Source organism: Cyanistes caeruleus, chromosome 6 (genome assembly GCF_971803275.1).
Source record: "Cyanistes caeruleus chromosome 6, bCyaCae1.hap1.1, whole genome shotgun sequence".
In the NCBI taxonomy this organism is placed as follows: Eukaryota; Metazoa; Chordata; class Aves; order Passeriformes; family Paridae; genus Cyanistes; species Cyanistes caeruleus.
Genome location: NC_141706.1, coordinates 45163612 through 45177400, shown reverse-complemented (window position 1 = coordinate 45177400; position 13789 = coordinate 45163612). Strand labels below are relative to the sequence as shown.

General features: G+C 37.8%; 2 long non-coding RNA genes across 4 annotated transcripts in view; one reads left to right on the top strand and one right to left on the bottom strand.

The window, feature by feature from the left end:
• LOC147652641 (uncharacterized) overlaps positions 1-13789 on the top strand; it is a 79485-nt gene that overhangs the window by 24059 nt on the left and 41637 nt on the right. The gene's annotated exons all lie outside the window — the stretch shown is intronic.
• Positions 1-13789, bottom strand: part of LOC111929622 (uncharacterized) — a 53198-nt gene that overhangs the window by 27896 nt on the left and 11513 nt on the right. Inside the window, exon 3 of one of the 3 annotated variants that reach the window (XR_015288595.1) lies at positions 7460-13280. The exons of 1 other annotated variant lie outside the window; for it this stretch is intronic. This is a non-coding gene — a long non-coding RNA (uncharacterized LOC111929622). Of the gene's footprint in view, positions 1-7459; positions 13760-13789 lie in introns of those variants that run through there. One more of the 3 variants, XR_015288594.1, reaches the window with a different exon arrangement.

Here is a 13789-nt window from a genome sequence, read left to right as displayed (position 1 = left end):
TAAGAAGCTTGGCATTATTCAGCACATATGATAATGAAAAATTTAGCATGCTGGTGATATATGATCTTTCCCTAACAGTTATAGCTGATGGAATTTCTACTGAATCATGGATGTCTTGAGTCATATTTTAATTCTGTAGATGTGCTGGTTTTAAGATCAGCAGGGGATTAAACTCCAAATAAGCCTCTTCCCTTTCCCTGACACTTTTGGTAAGCGAAGGAGAAAATAAAAAGGGGCAATATTAGAACTTGAAGTAACAATTTACTGAAAGCCCAAAGCAAGACACACAGAGTAACAACAGCAGCATTATTATCAGAAATATACAAAACTGGAGAAGGTGTTTTAACCACAAAAAGGTATTCTCCACTGAGAATGAAACCAAGATGGTGGATGCTCCCTGTAGGATTCATCCATGTGGTTTCCCCAAAGGCAATATGGTGACTATTCCCATGCCCTGTGTCACATTGTATCTGGGGAAAAAAGGCAGTATGGTGACTGTTTCCTTGCATTGCCCATGTGGTATTTGTGAAACAAAGGCAGTATGATGGGGGATCTCCCACAGCTAACATTTCCCTGTTCCCAGCATGAAAACAATGGAAAACAAAGGAGCCCCTGTAAGCGAGGTGCTCTGAGTAGGCATTGTGCAGCCAATTCACTGAGCTCAGACCCGTGCAATTATGTGAGCTGCTACTTCTGCCTCTGAAATGCTCCCATTCCAGCGCTGACCCCGTGCCACCCCAGCCTTTCCAGGCTCGGCCGTGTCTCAGAGCTGTCCCTTCAGCACCACAGGTCTGTAGTCACACTGGAGGAAAAGTGATGGTGGCAGTCCCTTCAGTGGAGAGAGCGAGGCATGATGACTCACTCATAGTCTGGCACCCTGTATTTTCCTGCTGAAACCTTCAGTCCCAGTGATGATGTGCTTGCTGGAGAATAAATGACTCAGTCACACAAAGAACAATAAACTCTACCACCTTCTCTGCAACCAGGACAGGAGTTGTAGACAAACTCTTTTGCATAATAAACTTTTTAAACTTTTTATATGATGTCAACTCTTTGTTGGCATAGCACTTGCAGACATTGAACTGATGCATCTATTAACTTTGAAAGCTTTGCATAACAAGGCAATCTGTGCATAGAAAACAAGTGCTGGTCTGCAGAGTACAGAATTCCACAAGCCTGAAACCCTTGCAGCATGGATCAAAAGTTACAGCAACATGTAAGCCCCCAAGAATGAGAATCTGATTTCTCAGGAACAAGACTCAGTGTGAGATCAGTAAGTGGAGAGATGTGAAAGGCAGTAAGGTTGACTGCTGACAGAGTAGTCTGGCACCATTCCTGTATTACTACAGAAATGTTACCAGTATATTGTTTTCATCTGCACACAGACCTGTAACATCTGGTTCAGTTATTTCACATATTTTATAGTGTAATAGAGCATTAAGGCATATGGTAATAAAATAGCCAGTTGTTCTACACATTTTTCTTCTTTTGTTGGTCATGCAGTGTAATTTGCAATATATTCTGTAGGTCCATAGAAGTAATGCGTTTTACTTTGTGTTTTCTGAGTAAGCTGAATTTGTGTGGGCTTTTTGTTTTGTTTGTTTTGTTTGTTTTAGTTTTGTTTTTTTTTTCAGGACTGTGCTTTTACCTATCAGACTTTAAACCCCATAAAAAATGGTTGCAAGAGAAGAGTTTGATTTGTCAGGGTGGCCAAGTTGTGCCATTCAGCTGCCAAACACTGCACGGCAGCCCTCTGGATGAAGTTGTTGTGGGGATTGTGTTGAGAGCAGGGGCTGGTACAACACTGCCTTCCAGGACACAGATACTAGGGAGAAGAAGGGTACTTTCAAACCCCAGAGCTGCAGAACACATAACACAGTGACTACTACTGGGAAGAAGAGAGAACCTGACAGCTTACAACTGCTGCGTCTGGAAGATCCTGAATCTTGGGTGGTGGGAGGACAAACTCTGATTTACCTATTTATTGAAACTTGATGGTCCTGAAATTCCAAGTCACTGATTGGCACAAAATGTTGAGATACCTGACATACCTGAATTTGCTTCTATCAATATGAGACAAGGATAAACAAGAGATACATATGGCTTGTAGAATGGATATATATGGATCCACCTGCACATCACACATCCTTGGATCATGAAAAGCAAGGTTTACCTATAGAAAGACATCCTCATAGTCTGATAGAAGGGCTCCAAGCAGAAGCCATAGAATGATATCACTTACATTGTGGTGCTACATTGTCTTTAATCTCAGGTAAGAAAAAATGGTAGCTCTGGTTTCAGTATATGTGGTCTCTTTATGGATGATAGCTTTAAATATCCAAAAGCAAGAAATTAAAATAGTTATTTAAATGCAAAATATTACCTCGGGAAAAGGGCTGAGATGTTGATAATAATCTATATAAACATATATTCACACATAAATACATATTTGAAGCAGTTATACAGCCAGAGGTCTCCAGAAAAAAAGACAGGCAAGTGTCTTCTGTCTCTGCAGGAACCTATTGCATGTCAAACTGCAGCACAGGCACAGCAAGTAGACATAAACCAAGTGATCAGAACAAGGACAATAGCTCTGTTCAGTGCTCCTAATGCCAGAAATACATCTGGCAGCTGCTGCTCACCTGCAGAACAAAAGTGTTGAGAGTACATGCTGTACATCTGGAATAGAGTGAACTTTTGAGATGGACTGGCTGATTTTGACCTGCCCTCACAGTAAGCAGTGGCAGTCTATTCTGAGCACATTGCTTGTCAGTTTGCCATGTGAGTAAGCCTGTATAGAATGGTCCAGATTCACAGCACATGCAACACGAGGTGTGAGAATCTATTTGCATGCAGGACTGCCTGGAACTGAGATGATGAAGTCCAGCTCCTTCTGTTCCTTTCTACACTAATCCAGTAAAAGTACCCCTGGCTGCAAATCTGATTTTCCTTATGCAAATTGTTTTAGGAATTTTAATTTTCTTAAAAGCTATGCACTTCAGTAAAGCAAACATACTTCAACTCTTGGGAAATAATTGGCATATAATAGGTTACAGAGCTTGGCAAGGCAGTTTGTTTGTTCGGGATGAACAGATTCTTCATGTGCTGATGTGTCTTAGAATCCTCACAACTTCTGTGTGACATCAACTGAAATGTATGAAGTGCTATGTTAGTGGAAGTTAATTTGAAAACATTTACTTGCTATCAGGCATTCCTCCTACAAAGCAGACAAAGAGTTCAACAAAATGAAGAATTCATTGTAAAACATATGATTTTAAGGGAAGATAATGAAAGATTTTACTATGCAAAGATAAACAGAAGACAGTTTTATACCAAATTGTGTAAGATGGAGGCAGTCTGGCAGACAGAGCATCCAAATTATATCTGATAGTTTTTTTCTAAAGCACAACCCCAAAACCAGCTAGCAGCCACTAAAGTCTGTGAAATTCTAGTCTATTTTTTAGAAAAGCATTTATAGATTAGATGACAAATGATTATAAAGCCAGGCAGTTCTTCATACCACATCCTCGCTGCTGGGTAATGATGTTGCTTAGCAACACTTGAACAGGAAGAATCTTGGATTGGCTTGTGTGGAGTGTCAGTGCAGGTTATGTTATGTGTTCAGAGAAGATACATACAGGGTTCATGAGCCATCTTTTAGGCCTTTCCTTGAACCACAATTTTTTTTGTAAATAGATATTTTGATTTCTTTATTTAACTACTTGTCCATGGAAGATGTTTCTGTATTTCATATACATGAGAAACTCCTTTATTGGGCAGAACATACTAAGTTTCGGAGCTATGGAGGTAAAGATCTATATTTTCTGGAGGTTTGTTACCTCTTTCTAGGATATTTGCAAATATATCCGCTCAGTAATGTAGAAGCTCACATTTCCATTCACTGCTCTGCCACCCACACCACACGTGTATTAGTGGGATAAACCTTTAAAGTACTTACTGGTTAAACAGGCATTTGCTTTTCCCTCTCCTACTCCTCCTCATCCTCTCACCCCATCTCCTCCCTGGCTTGTTCTCTGCCCTGCCCATTAGTTGTTTGCGGCCCTTCCTATTCACATATAATACTTATCTAAAAGTCAGAAAGGTTCTTGGACACTGCCTTTCTTTTCATAACCTATTAGAGCAGGAAAGATGAACAGGAAAATGCTTGTTTTTATATATAAGTTCTAGTTCTTGGTTCAATTCAGCAGCAGATTACATTCGTAATTTATACCTCCGCAAAATGGATGTAGAAAGCTACTGTTTTGATTTCATGATACTTTCTACATGTTTTTTTTAAATTTATACCTTGTGAAGTATTTGCCAAAATCACTGTTTCATGTCCATTTTGCAGAGGTAAAAAATTCAATAAAAATTGCAGGGCAGTGCTGGATTTGACATGAAGTATATTTATGGAAACATAAAATAAAAAAGATATCAACCCTGACGTCTTAAATCAGGTAAAACTTTTACCAAAATTATGGTTACCTAAGGACTGTAGGCAACAGCTTCCATTTCCTGTTAAATGTTTTGCAAATTTTAGTGCCAGTCTCTATATTGAATATTTGCACAGATCTACCACTCAACTCTGGACTTATTCAGTGTCATCCAAATTAAACTGAAAACTGGGCTGATTGTGAGACAGGGATCTCTTGTAGGTGTCCAGCCATAAACCCAGAATACCTAAACCAGAACTCTTAAATGTCTTCCTTAAACCCTCTCCATTCTCTGATTTCTCACTCCCTATTAATAATAGTAACAGTCATGGAGATGCATTATTTGAGAGTGTCTTCTTTCTTGGTCCACTTGCCCATCTGACATATCAGCCTTTTACATCTGAAATAAAGAGGTATTTCAACTTTTATATTCACTATCCTAAAACCCTTGTCCAAAAATATTTGTGTTCTGAGTGTTGCTCTCTTTTGAGGCTTGACAAATGTGGTCTAGTCCTCTCCCATCCATTTAGAAAGTTATTGCAAAGATCATCTTTTCACAGCCATTTACTGACTGTGCCTCTCTCCTATAGAACATAAGGCCCCTCTCTCCACATTCTCTTAGCTCATGTTCACTCTTGCATCGTTGGTTTCCTACTCTGATTGCCTGTCACTTAATGAATTCTTCTAAGATATATATTTTAGTTCAGGGCAGGAACCCTAACAGCTGTGAAGTTTCTAAATTTGTCTGACTGTTCATTCATAATAAGGCCACTCAAAAAAACTACTAATCCCATGGTGGCACTCTGTGTTTGTTGTCTTCAAAGCTGACACTGAGGAACAAAACAAAGCTGTTGTGTTATGTGATGTGGGTGGCAGTATTACAGGGATCCCTGCTCTTCTCTTATGTCAGCTGCTTCTGTTTTGATTATTTCTGACCTGATGACTAAGAGATTGGAGCATCTGACATTTGAGTGGAGACTGACATATGAGGAGAGAGCTGGGATTGTTTAGTCTACAGAACTCAGAAGGGATCTTATAAACTTATATAAATATCTGAAGGAGGAAAGTAAAATAACTAGAGCCAGAGTCTCCTCAGTGGTATCCAGTTAAAGGAGAAGAGAGAGGTAAAGAGGAAAAAAACAATGGAGGAAATTCCCTTTAAACAGAAGAAACAACCATTTTTACTGTAAAACTAACACTTGAACAGGTTGCCCAGAGAGGCTCTGGAGCCAACATTCCTGGAGAGCAACTTGTTCTAGATGATTATGGAATTGAGCAAGATGATCTCCAAAGATTGCTTCTAAACTCAGTAATTCTGTGTCCTTCTGAATTTCTGCTTAGAAGTGCAGCCTGCAGCAATTTAAAAAAGTGAAAAGCAAAATCAAAAGCCCCCAAAGCCCCATGAGAGTATTTATTTCCCATTTTGAGTATAGTTTTTTGAGGGTTTTTTTGGGGGACCCATTAGGCTTTTTCCATTCTTTTTTCATCAGGGACCCCTATGAATCTTGGGTGCTCCTTTCTCTCTAGGAGTTGGATGCAACATTTTTACTGCAACATTTTTCTTTTCTAAATAAATGTTTGCCCATACTCTGTAAGCAGAGGTGTATGCAGAGACCATGGTTCATTGGTGGGAGGAGTAAAGTATCCTCCAGAAGGGATCACAAAACTCTTGCCATGTTGAATTGCGCAGTTGAAAAGCCCCACAAGAAGATGTGGTGGGAGAAGTCTTTTGGGGCAAGGCAGCCACTTTGTGATCAGCAGAGCACCTTGATGTGCAAACCCTCAGATGGACATTGGCCTAGCTGCTGGTCTTCACTGGGACCTGGGAGCAGAAGGGAGGCTGAACCCTGGTATGAGGAAAGGGTTTTAAGACTCCAAGTGAGGCGCTTGTTACAAGGTGAGTGAAAGGCGGGTTGACCTTAACTGCCACGGGGTGTTGACCCTGTGTACTTCTCACAGCTTCTGGATGTGCTGGCAGTGCTGCAACTACTTATTTTAGCCAGCCAAGATTATCCTACTGAAAGAGGCAATAATGTAGATTCAGTTTTGTAATTACCACTTTTTTAAAAAGACTGTGTTCAAGTGCCTGCTTCTGTAAGTTGTTTTTAGAACATAACTGCAACCACGATTTCTCCCACATTTTCATCCGAGTTGCTACTTTTATAATTTATTTCTTGAACTGTATTCACTGCATACAGCTAGCAAGCCTTATTCCACTCAGAGTAACAAAATTCATGCAGATTTGCTTTTATGAATCAATCTAATTTTCATTTTTCTGTTTCTAATGCCTCGTACAGATTCAATGAATTATGCAATAAATCTTTGATTTTTTTTTTTGAAGGCTCTAAACATTATTCTTTGAAAGAAAAACCAGAACATTTAGTGACATCTTGGCCTTTGGATTCTCTTAAAAGATGGTTCAACGTTTTTAACTAGACTTTGCCAGCATTAAAAAAGGAATGCCAGAAATGCATTTTCTTGTATCTTAAACTCTTCAAAGTTTTTAACAATGCTGAGGAGAGAATAATATTATAATTTTCAAGATCACAACTCCTGCTATGAAGATTCCTATTATGTTTATGAGCTCCCTTATAAAAGAGTTGGATTTAACTCCAGACTTAAATTTTTCTTTACCTAGATAGCACAAGCACAGAAAACCAGACTATGTTACATTCATGGAATAGAGACAAGTCTTTAAAAAATATTGGCCTGAAGGTATACAGAGCACTTAATTTCTTTACTCTCTTTATAGATGTAACTGATAGCCATCCCAAATGTACACTTTCTTAGAAGACTGGAATCTTCATACTAAGGGCATACATTGGAGATGGATAAAACAGTACATATAAAACAATCAAACACAGCAAAAAACCAGGTTCTTTTATAGGTTTTGATTCTTCTGGGGATGTTTGAGAGCTCACAATTTCATTTCTAATTACACCCACCGTCATCATTACTGTACACTCACATTAAAGAAAGCCACAAAAGCAGAAAACAAATTTGGCGGAGACTGAGAATACTAAAACTTTTCTGTTCCTCCTCTGGGTGATTTAAAAGTATTTTATTCTATGAAAAAGTTTTATTCTTAAAATGAATAGTTTTAAACTATTCTGTGATTTATTCTAAACAAATATCGTGATGTAGCTATTAAATCACTACACAGAATAAAGGGAAACTATAAATAATAGGAAGTTTGCATGGGAAATTTTAGGAAGCATTGCTGTATCTGGTTAGTATATAGCATCTCTGGCACCAGGTTGTCTTTTATAGCACTGAAAAATACACCAAATGTCACCAAAATATTGAGTTTTTAAGTGTTGTGTGTCTTGTGTTTATCTGTATGCCACAATGCATGAGAGGCTGTTTCTAAGCCTAGGAAATTTGTTTTTCAAAGCCTAAGGGAAAGTTCTGTTTTCCCAAGAAGCCTTACTGAGAAAAGATGCAGTGTGATTCAGTTTCAGAACTCCAGTTATTAAAAAAAGTTGACTAATGTGTTTTAGACATATGTATAGATTTCACTAATACATTATTTGATAAGAAATGTGCAAATGCATTCAAAAATTTTTAAAAGGAGAATGTATTTTTTCTCATGCAACATCTTGAAACCAATTCTTCAACAATATTGTTGCCTGAAAGCTTAGGCATCTTCAAAAGAATTTTGATTTGTTTACTTAGTCTTCTTACATATTGAAATCTTCCAGCTGTATTTTCCAAATCAACAATGATACATTTTTACATTTTTTTTATATAATACATATAATTACCAAAACTTCTGGTTTTTAAATGGAAGTCTCTGTTTACACTTACAGAAACGAAGATAAATACTCCTATAAAGTATTTTCTTTACTAGTCCTATATTTCTCGGTTTCAGCAATATTACTTGCCAAATAATGTTACAAAGGTATTCTAACATGACTGCTGAGTGTGAGGAAAAAAAGAATCTGTGTTAAACTCTCCAAGTGAAAATGGGCTAGGCTAAAGGCTCTCCCACAAATGTGTTTGGGAGGGACAATTAGTACACCTGTTTACTAATTTTTAGATGGTAAAAAAAGAAATAAAAAAAGAAATTACTGCCCATCACTTTTTTTTTCCCAAGGTATTTCAAAAAATAGGTTTTTCTATTTTACTGACATAAAGATATTGAGCATATCATGTAATGACATTTGTATCTAATGGACAAACATGGCACCATTTGTTGTCCCTGTAGGGAGCTTTATATTGTGCCATTTAACACAATACGAGCCTTTCAGATTTTATTACTTTTTCATTTCCTTCTAGGTACTTTTTTGAGTCCTGCCACTTTCAAAGAATAATTGTAGTGATCAGATACAATAAGACAAATCCATGGAAGGGGCAAATTCCATCTTTCAAGGAAATAGGACGCATCAAATGTTATTTCTGCCTTCTGGCTTGTAAAATAAAACAAACAAAAACCACTCAAAAACCATCAAACCCTGAGGTTAAAAACTCAAGACAAACACCCTCAGTCGTAGGCTTTGCCTATGTGTGTGAAGTCAGCTAGGTTTGTAAGCACAAGGAGAACAAGTATTTGGTTTATAAATCTAACTTGCCGTTCAGAGGATTTTGTCTTCAAATTCACATGGTATGACCAGTTCTGATCATTCTTGAATATATGCTAAGGCAAAATATATCTCAGATTGGCACTTATTCAACAGATGTGCACTGGGTCTTGTGCTTGAAGGAAGAATTAATGAAAACCCTCAGTGCTGGCCTATCCTTACTCCACCTGAAGCCTGTGGGCACTTTGCCATTTATTTTAATAGAAATTCTGTGTAAATACGATGCTCGTCTAAAACTCTAATGTGCTTGTATAAAAAAAAAATCAGAATTCTTAAGCTTTTCTTACCCCATACCTCACCAATAATTTTAACACACAATTTTAGACAATTTTAACAATGGACAGGAGATAGCCAAAATGTCAGTGAGCGTTCTTGTGGATTCAAACAAATAATAGTTCTGCCACAGAAATATCATCTCCAAGGCCTCCTGCAAAATGTGCTATATAATGAAAAGTAAAAAAAAAATAAATAAATATAGATAAAGCCCACGTTGTTAAAGCCAGAATGAGAGTAAAATGCAGAGTTATAGTGGTCAGCCATATGATCAAGCAATTACTGATCACAATTAAAAGTATTTTATATTTTAGATTCATGTAAATAGTGCTTCCATCATCTGACCTTCAAGGGTGGGTAAATGATCACATGAGGAAAAATTTATTTCCTCGCCTTATAATGGTTAGCTCTGTTTTGGCCTTGAGAAATGCACACAGTGTTCTGGGACCTTTGCCATACCTGTGCTGAATAGGGTGTGTAAATCATGAAGTGTGACTCTGCTTTACGTTTCTTTTTCTTTCTGCAGTTCTTACTGGATGCTTTGCTTCATTTTTTAAAATGGACACAAACTGGGTTAAAAAAAACCCCATACTTATCATCTTTAGCAAGCCTGAAAATTCAATTCTGATAATGCAGTGGAGATTTATCAACATTTTCTCGTCAAATAGATTTTGGCTACAATCTGTTAGATATTTTAAAAGATGAAGCAATAATGACCCCAATATAAAATTAGGTAATTGGAGCAGCTTTCATTTATACATTGTGCCTGGCATGGGGAATTTGACTGGTATCTATCATCTTATCTATGGATAAAAATGCAATTTCCAGGTTATTAAAATGTGAAAAGGTCATACTTTAATAAATGAATAGCTATTAAAAGAATTTTCAGAGGACACTTTAAATCAGGGCTGTTGACAGCCAAAGAGACAGAGCTGTTGCATTATACCCATTCAGAAGTGTTGTACTGCTGTACATCCTTCTTAGAAATGAAACTACTGATGCACTGCATATTTACTGTTTGTTTGTTTGTTTTCAAAATCCATAATTATTTTATTAAGTTCAGGTATAATTTTTTTCAATTTCTTACTGATTTTTTGAAATGTAAAGCCTATAGTAGCAAAGGCAAATTTTGAAATTAATAATAGCCATTAGGTTTTATTTACCCAAGTAACTTCCTTTAAATCATATTGATATTTCTGAAGAAGGCAGTTTAATTTCTTGGCTAGCAAAATGAAATGAAAATATTAAATAGAATATGAACTGTTTTAATAGAAGTCATCAGAAATGACTTTGAAAGTCAAGGACACATTGTTATACTGCATACCTATTACAATTAATGCATTCATTTTCTTAGAGCAAATATTGTGAGGCATTAGATAAGAATATTTTACGGTAATGGTCTCTGAAGTGCAGAAAAGATATACATATATTCTAGGGTTTGTTTTAGGATTTGATAAAGTGTTGCTTTGGTATTTTGCCTGTAACTAACCCAGAATGTGAAAATACATTCAGTCTTTTCTACCTACCATCAGTAAACTGATGTAGAACTGATTGGAGGAGGAACCTGGATGCCACAGTTGGCCTAATCCTTTTCAGTCAAGAAAAGTAAGGAAATGGCTGCCCTTTCCTGCTTAAGGGATCAGTCAGCAGCACGGTGGGAGTGTGTCTGTGTGTGCACAGACAACATACAAAGTTCTACAATGACAAGCCATTTCTGAGGATCCAGCCTGTGCACTCAAATCACACTGGCTCGAAGTCATACGTCAGGGGATTTTTCTGGTGGTAACTGATGCTGAACTGGCATGTGCAGTGCTTGGTTAAGCTGAGAGCAGTGGCACTGTTGCTGCTTTGAGTAGTATCTGTTTCATGAGCCCTATTTGTGCAAAAGCATGGAGACCTTGACACTGTCTTGCTCCCACTGGCTAATGACAGAAGCCAATTCTTAGGTGAGGAACCTTGGATCAATATTGTCAAATCCCACTACCAAATCTTAACAGATATTTTTCTTTCCACTGGCAACTTGTCTTCAAAGAGTAGAAGTTCTGGAAAACTTACTGAATGAATACCTTTGAGGCATGAGCTACAAAATTCCTCACCAGAAGAAATATCTAACTATAGAGTATAACTATAGCCCCTCTGAGACACTAAACCCCAGCAGAAGGCTGAGTAACTAAGGGATTAGCTATGACCAGGGTCAGCAAGGCAGAAAAACTGCAAAACAAGAGAGGAGTTGTTACCTCATTAGTTTTGGGTATCTACAGGCAGGCTGTAGGTAATCAGATTGTCCCAGATAAAGTCATGGCCTTAATCAGTGAGATTTTTTTGTAATGAGAATTAGTGCAGAGGTTCATAACCTGGTATTTGGACAGGCAAAGGAGAAGGCAGAAGGTGCTTGTGGAGAGGTCTAGTCTAGGTGACTCCAATACTATTTGCAATTGCAGTCAGTGTGGCAGTAGATGAACTTCTTTGTCTGGCTTGCCCAGCATGGAAAGGTTGTGATGGATCTAAGTTTCTCCAGCAGTATGGAGATGACGACAATTTGCGGAAGAGAAAATGTATCTTTTATGTTTCTGCTTTCTCTCTCTCCCATTTTATATGTTTGTGTATTGTTTTAAAGGGAGACAGAAATAACAGTATCAGCTACTTCAATATTTTTTTTCACCCAGAGGGAGAGATACTGATTTTTACCAATTAAAGGCACCTAAAATGGAATCATTATCAATGCATATTTCCATGCAATCAAAGTGAGAGTGGAATATTGTTAAAATGAAATAATAATATTCTACAGTTCACAGATTTCTATATTTTAAAAGGTTAAGATATTAAAAAAGATATTGCAATTGAATCTAAAACAGAAATAATTTGAAACAGGTTTCTAATGCGTTTAACTATTTGATGTGGTACGAGAATTCTTCTTCAATTCTAATTATTTTGATAATAGGAGATTTAAAGGCAAATAACAGGTGAGTCAATTTCTCAGTGTTCTGAGAGTTTGGAAATCTGATATATGTTGTAGTCATGCCTGTATGGGCTTTGATTTTAGTGGGACGATATTGCAGTTCTTAGACAGCAAAGAGTTTCTAGTGTGGACTCTATGTTCAGCAGACAGTCAGGCTGTGGTCTTGGCTGAAGTCTCAAACTGTTGTGTAAAGTGAAAACAATGTCTTTAGCAGTGTTTGGACAAGGGTGGCTTGTTATTAGTCATAGATTCATTGAGGTCTCCAGAGTTCCCCTAGTCCAACCATCTTTGACAATGCCTTTGGTAAAATAACCTAGCACACAACGAAGCAAAAGCTATTTCCTTTATTCAAATTGGAATATCACATCTCATGTCTATTGCCTCTCCTCCTTCCAAAATGTATCTCTGAGAAGAATTTGGCTCCATCCTCTCTATACCTTCCCACTAGGTAGCTGTAGACAGAGATATGATCTCCCTTGAGCCTTCCTATTTTTAAGAATGAATAAACACAGCTCCCCTCAGGCTCTCCTCACTCGTCACATGCTCTTGGATTTGATGCACTTGATGTGAAAATCTTTGGAGACCTGGTCTCATAAATGCCAGAGAGAAAAGAATAATCCCTTGATTTGTTCTCAGAGCCCAGGATACAATTGTCTTTGTGGCTGTGAGGGCGCAGTGCTGACTCGTGCTTAGTTTTTGTTCTCCAGTTCCTCCAGGTCATTTCAGCCAAGACGTACCATTGCATGGGACTATTATATTCCAGATGCAATATTTTGCCTTTATTGAGCTTCATGAGGTTCCTGCCAGCCCATGTTCTCATCTGCCCAGGTGGCTCTGAGTGGTAGCCCTGCCCTCCAGCATATTGGCTGCTCCCTCTCAGTTTGATATTATCAGCAACGCTTCTGGAAATGCACTCCCTTCCATCATCGGGGGCTAAGGCTATATTTCACAACAACTTGGCATGATCAGGTGGTCCCACCTATGTGCTTGTGCTGCACAAATAACTGTGTGCTGATGACAACAGGATGCTCCAACCTGTGACACAGAGATATGTAAATAATTCCTTTTGCTGCCAAACTCTTTGCATTGAAATAAAGCATTCTAGAGTCTACTACATTGCAAGTCTTCCTCATATTAAAGGCAAATCACAAATAACAAGGAATTTTATGTGGAGATATTAGGATATTATAAAAGAGACAATTGAGAAGTAATTTTCTCCAAGGATACAGGGGAAACTGCTAAACATTTATGCTCTTGTGAAGCTGTTGACAGCTTTAATCCTTTTAGAATGAATCTGCTCTTCCTATATACATGAACAATTGACCTCAATGATAACACTTGCTAACTACAGTGCTCCATCTGGGCTATCAAATGATACAAGGCTGTAGTGGTATTTGGGTGAATCAATGCATACAGGTAACTAGGGAGACCTCCAAAGAGCAGCTGAAATGCAGAGTAGATTTATTTCATTACCTCCCTAACAACACCAGGTGGCAAAGACACAAGGACACAGGCTGTGTTAGGTTTAATTCATCCTAGAGAAG